The sequence below is a fragment of the Lissotriton helveticus genome, chromosome 7 (assembly GCF_964261635.1).
Source record: "Lissotriton helveticus chromosome 7, aLisHel1.1, whole genome shotgun sequence".
NCBI classification, from domain to species: Eukaryota; Metazoa; Chordata; class Amphibia; order Caudata; family Salamandridae; genus Lissotriton; species Lissotriton helveticus.
The window spans coordinates 44,435,845-44,442,010 of NC_136068.1; the positions used below are offsets into that span (position 1 = coordinate 44,435,845).

General features: G+C 56.3%; 1 non-coding gene across 1 annotated transcript; it reads left to right on the top strand.

The window, feature by feature from the left end:
- The first annotated feature begins 3,403 nt into the window (after positions 1 to 3,403).
- On the top strand, positions 3,404 to 3,475 carry TRNAA-UGC (transfer RNA alanine (anticodon UGC)). The gene has a single exon. It is a non-coding gene; the product is annotated as a tRNA-Ala (tRNA).
- The last annotated feature ends 2,691 nt before the right edge of the window (positions 3,476 to 6,166 follow it).

Sequence of the window (6,166 nt, forward strand, 5' to 3'; positions counted from 1 at the left end):
CTGGGTCGAGGACGAGTAGGACTAAGAGTAATGGGGATTACCATATGTAATCGTAGCATTACCTCTACGTCCCTCGTCCTCGACCCAGTCATTACTCATGAGGCATACCAAAGCAACGCCCAAAACAGGCCTTTGGCAACCACACAACAAAACACAGACCAGACACAAAGGAGTGCAGCAAGAAAAAGTCGCAAAAGCGAACAGAATCAGAGCGGAGGGAAAAAACCCCCACAGCCAGCAACACTCCAGGACCAAAAACCGGTCCGGGCAGAAAAGGCACAACCCAACCAGCAGTGCCGCACGAAAGTTGTTTCGGAGGCGCAGAACCCAGCCCGGCAAAACCACCAAGAGACACACCCAGGGAAGCAGTCCAGGAGGCAGACACGCCCCGAGCGGAACGCGCCAGGACACCCGCCGGACAGGGCAAACCAGCACCAAGAAAGGCAAGAGCAAAGACCGCCAGAAATCAGCGACCCAAAAGAGAGCCCGGAAGTAGCCGGAGCCAAACCAGCCAAGCCAAAGGACACGGGGAGAGACACAGAAGAGCGAAACACCCCAGAACGAGCCCCAGAAAAGGACAAGGCACGTGCGAAAGCCACCAGGCCAGAAATACGGGCCCACAGATCCCAAAGGGACAAAAAGGGGAAGACAGCAAACTCCCCAAGACCAAGGAGAAACCCCATGGGGGCACCAAAGAGCGACCAGAAGGAGAAGAGAGCAACCCCGAAAGTAATCCAGAAACCCAACAAGCCAGCAGAAGGGAGAAAGGAAACCGGGATCCGGAAGGCACGGACAGCAGCCGAAGGCCTAGCAAGGGAACCAGAGAAGGAACACCACCTCGAGAAAGAAGATCAGTGCCCCGCATAGGAAGACAAGGCAAACCACCAACGAGAAGCCTCCAGCACCAAAAGCAAGAGGTCGGGCAGACCACGTCCAGAAAGAGGGACGGAGACCACAGAGGAGAGGGGAGGAGGCCCCATCGCCAGGCCCGCAGCAGAGGAACTCCAAACCCAGGCACAGAGACGAGGGAAACCACCGACCCAGGGAGTCCGCCACCACATTGACCACACCCCCAATGGGTGGAGCAGACAGGGCCAGAAGATGAAGCACCGCCCAAGCCGAGATGGAACAAGCCACCAGACTCAGGGACGAACCGTGGGGCCCCCCCCAGGAGACACAGAGAAGCCACAGTCACCGTGCAGACCGATCGCACCAAGACATGGCAACCCTCCAGACGAAGGAGGAAATAATGAAGCCCCCGTAGTACTGCAAACAACACCAACCAGGAGGACGACCCGCGAGACTCCGACGGGAGCCAGTGTGCCAGCACCACCCCACGGGCCAGAGCGTAGCCCAAGCCCGAGGCGCAGGTATCCGTGGCCACAACCAGAGGAGGAGGGAGATGAAACAACATCCCCACGGAAAGGCGGGAGTGGACCAGCCACCACCGGAGAGTAGACAACATCCAGAGACACAGGAACAGGAACCGCAAAGTCCAGGACAGGAGAGGGGATCCACCTCTGCTCGAGCCACAGCAGAGGCCGCAGACGAACCCAGGCCCAGGGCACAGTGAAAACAGAAGCAGCCAAGAGGCCCGAACCTCCAGCCACCGAAGAAGGGGAGCCGAGACAAGCAACAGCAACAACCACAGCAAAGACTGCAGGAGACGAATCCGGGCGCCCGACAGGAACAACCAGCCCAACACAGAAGAGAACACTGGCCCGACGAAGGTCCTCCGGGACGCAGGCACCAGGAGACAAATGGGCAAGTAGAACAAACACTCGTGGCCCCAGAGAGAAGACATGGACAAGTGAAGGCGGCGAGACACGACCGCCAGGGACGGATCCTGAACCAACCAGACGTCCAAACACGGGAACACAGACACCCCCAGGAGAGGGAGAAGGGCCACCAAGGGAGCCATCACCACGGAGAACACCCGGGGGGGCGGACCGAAGACCAAAGGGGGGACGCAGAACAGCCAGCGCCGACCCAGCAGGCAGAAGCGCAGGAAACGTAGACACCGCACAGCCACCGGGACGTGCAGGCACGCAACATGGAGGTCCAGAGAGGAGAACATCCAACCGGACTGGAATCAGCTGAAAATCTTCCGGAGAGACACCATCACGAACAGGAACTCCAGCACGAACAAGTGCAGACCCCGAAGGGCGAAGACCCCCCCTGAACTTCTGACAAAACAGCCAGCACCCATCAGCCCGAGGACGTCAGGCGCCAAGCACGAAGGAGCCAGCGAAGACACCCAACAGCCAGAGGAGGACCACCAGCGAGAACGGGCCCCAGGGTGGCATAGTCCGGACGCTGCGGACCAGACCCGGCACCCCACTGAGACACCTCCAGAAACTTCCGGGAAAAAAACCTGCCAGATCCACGCTGAGCCCAAAAGGAGGACCGGCGAAATCCAGAAGGCAGGCGGAAAGTCCAGGCACCAGAGAAGGAGGAACCCCCTCTGGGCGGAAGAACACGAAAGGACAAAGAATGCTTGAGCACCTCGAAGACCCTGAGTAGCCACACCTCCAGAGAGACACCAAACAGACAGGCATCAGCGGAAGGCGGCCCCAAAGCCATGGAACGCCGGGCCGCGTCCGACATCCAAACCAGCAGAAACAGGATACGGCGGGTAGCAACAGAGGAACTACAGGACACAGCAGAAGCCCCCACAGAAGCAAAGGCGTCGACCGAGAGATGTGATCCTCCAGGCGGGCTAGTCCAGAAACGCCCGAACGAACAGCCAGATGAGAAGCAGCAGAAGACATCTTCAGGGCAGAATATGCCCACTCGCCCACACCGTCCATCAGAACGTGACCAGCAGCTATGGAAGGACGATCCATAAGACAGGCCACCGCAGAGTCCACAGGAACGGAGAAAGGCAAAGAGTCAGCCACATCCCAAAAAGGAGAAAACAAGGACAAGAAGAACCGAAGAAAACAGAAATCCCAACAGCAAGCAACAGGAGTCCAGAAGAAGGCGCCCAAACCGGGCATCAGCACACCTCCAGGCATCCCAGGAGAGGGGAGGAGGCCCCACCGGAAAAGAAACACCACCCCACACGACGGAGGCAGCAAACGACCAACGCTCCAAGCCGAGCTCCAGGCATCCGTGCAACTACCCCAGTAGAACAGGAGAGGGTAGGGGAGGGAACGCAGTGCAGTGGAACAGACTCCTCCAACGGAAAGCGAAGAAAGAACAACACTGCCGAGCACTTACCGTCAGCAGACCCCCACCAGACGCCAAGCCAGGACGCCAAGATGCAGAAGACCAGCGTCCAGGCCACAGCGCACGTGAACACCGGGCAACGTAGAAGTCAAATGTAGAGGAAGCGCAGCAAAGACCACTGCAATGGGGAACGAAACAAACAGCTGCTCCATAAACAGTAGAGGCTAGTGGAGGGGATGTAGCACAGTGGTAGAGCGCATGCTTTGCATGTATGAGGCCCCGGGTTCAATCCCCGGCATCCCCAGGAGTCTCTGGTCCGTAGCTTGGCGTGTTCCAGAAGGCCAGCCTGCCACCCAAGCACAAAACACAAAAACACGGCACGGCACAGTGCAAGTACAGCGAACAAGGCCAGCCCAGAAGAGACGGCATACCGGACCTGCATGTTCTCCCCACAGATCACAGGTAGCACCAAGAACGTCCTAGGGTGAATAGAGCATAGAACCAGGCAGCAACAAAAACCCCACGGACATCGGGCAAAACATTGTCAGCCAGAAAGATCCCCGTAGCAGCCGCTACATGGGGAGGCAAAGAAAACCTGTCCCACCGAACAGGCGAAGCAGCCAGTATCCACCGGCACGGATAGTGGTCAGAGTCCCGTCCGGACTCGGGGCTACCGGGAGCCCGCAGCGGCAGCCAGCGGGGCAAACAACCCTGGAAACACTGCACCGCCGAGCAGGAAACGGAGATTACAGCACCAATAGGCAGAAATCAGGACGGGCATCCCAGCCGGAAACTCTCCGATGCGGCAAGGAAGTCAGACGCGGAACCAGAACAGCGTCCCGACCTCCCGCAGCTAACAATCCAAGTGCACCTCCCAGAAGGCCTACTGGGCACAGAACGCGCAACCGTGTACAAACACGGATCAGGCACGACTCCGCTCCAAGCACCGGAGCGCCCGGAGCCCACCCGGGCGTCCGCCCACACCAGCACCCGGCACCGAACACGGCCGATGGGTGTAACAGGGGGCAATGCGCATGCGCGCAAAATCCAGGAAGACGCCGCCGAGACAGCCGGCAGTCCCAGAGCAGTCGGGAGAACAACGCGACCCAGAGGCACACGCAGGAGCCGTCACCAGGGCCCCCACAAGGCAAGGAGGCAATGGTGACATCGGGGAATCCAAAGGGGAGGAGCGCGCCCCAAAACAGCCCAGCGCTCACAGCCCCAAACCCCTACCTGGTCCATGGACGAAGATCCAGCAGGAAAGCAGCAAGCAGCAGGAGGAAGATCCACAGCACAACCATCAGCGTGACTGGGGCAGGAAAAACGAAACAGGAAGACCCACAAAGCCCAGCAGTACGGGTCACCTGAGTCCAGGAGGAGAAAGGGAAGCCCAGCAGCCCCACTCCAAGAAATCCCACGACGGTCCATGGGAGCCCCCCAGAGCCCAGCAGAGGAGGATCCACAGGACAAACGAAGCAGGTAAGCGCCCGGCACTCACCCCAGCGTCTCCCATCAAGCAAACCACCGACAGGAAACAAAACAGAATATGCTTCTGGTGGTGAGGTGTGTTATAGCACCTGACAGGAGGGTGGGTGGAGTCTAAAAGCGTTTCCTGTTTTGTTTCCTGTCGTGTGGAATACCTCATGAGTAATGACTGGGTCGAGGACGAGGGACGTAGAGGTAATGATATACTTGTGCAATAAACGTAAACTGGGCTGACGTGGTTCTCCGTGCTGTGACAGTCTCTGGGGCTCTCTGAGGGGGAATTCCCAGGGTCAGAGGGAAGGCTGGGAAGTGAAAACGAAATATTCCCAAAATATCGAGCATGTTGGCTGTATGGGGAAAGTAGGAATTCTCACGCTCTCTCCAAACTCTGGCAAAAGGAAATACAAGGAAATGGCAGCAGAATTTCTTGGAAAAGCGGATAATACCTGGATTTCCAGGAAATGTGGGACTCAGGAAGAAAAGAGGGTGGGAAGACAAAAGACGCTCCAGGCGATTGTCTGGGATGTGTGTAGCATGCCAGGGAGTTTGATGGCCCTTCCCAGCAGTCTACACGTTTATATCATGACAGAAAGGGTTACAATCTAACAGCAGATCATGATGTGGCCTGCAGGGGGCAGTCTGTGCTAAAGAAAACGCTATTGTTAAATGGCTCTTCGATAGCGATAGGACTTTCCAAACATTTCCAGGTCTGATTTGGTTTAGTGGAGTAGTGGGGGCAGGGAGGATTCTGGGGCCCGGGAGACTCGGGGTAACAGCTGCGCCCCCTTTCCTTTAACTTGTGACCCCGGGAGATCTGAACCACGCCCCTCCCTCCTCCCTTCCCCCCCTATGCCCAGCTCCCCAGAGATGGTGCACTCTCTCCAGCGGGAAGGCCGCGGGCACAGAGATGGGTGTCAGTAGAGATGGCGAGCTCTCCAGCCACAAGAACGGGGGCTGGGAGATTGTGAATACATGGATGAATGAATGACCGAGAGACAGAGGGCCCGATTCAAAGAACTAACTTAAGACAAAATCCTAAACTTACTACCATTTTGGTATTCTCAGAAGGCACTTACTCATGTTGGTATTCTCAGAAGGCACTTACTCATGTTGGTATTCACAGAAGGCACTTACTCATGTTGGTATTCACAGAAGGCACTTACTCATTTTGGTATTCACAGAAGACACTTACTCATTTTGGTATTCACAGAAGACACTTACTCATTTTGGTATTCACAGAAGGCACTTACTCATGTTGGTATTCACAGAAGGCACTTACTCATGTTGGTATTCACAGAAGACACTTACTCATTTTGGTATTCACAGAAGGCACTTACTCGTTTTGGTATTCACAGAAGGCACTTACTCATGTTGGTATTCACAGAAGGCACTTACTCATGTTGGTATTCACAGAAGACACTTACTCATTTTGGTATTCACAGAAGGCACTTACTCGTTTTGGTATTCTCAGAAGGCACTTACTCATGTTGGTATTCACAGAAGACACTTA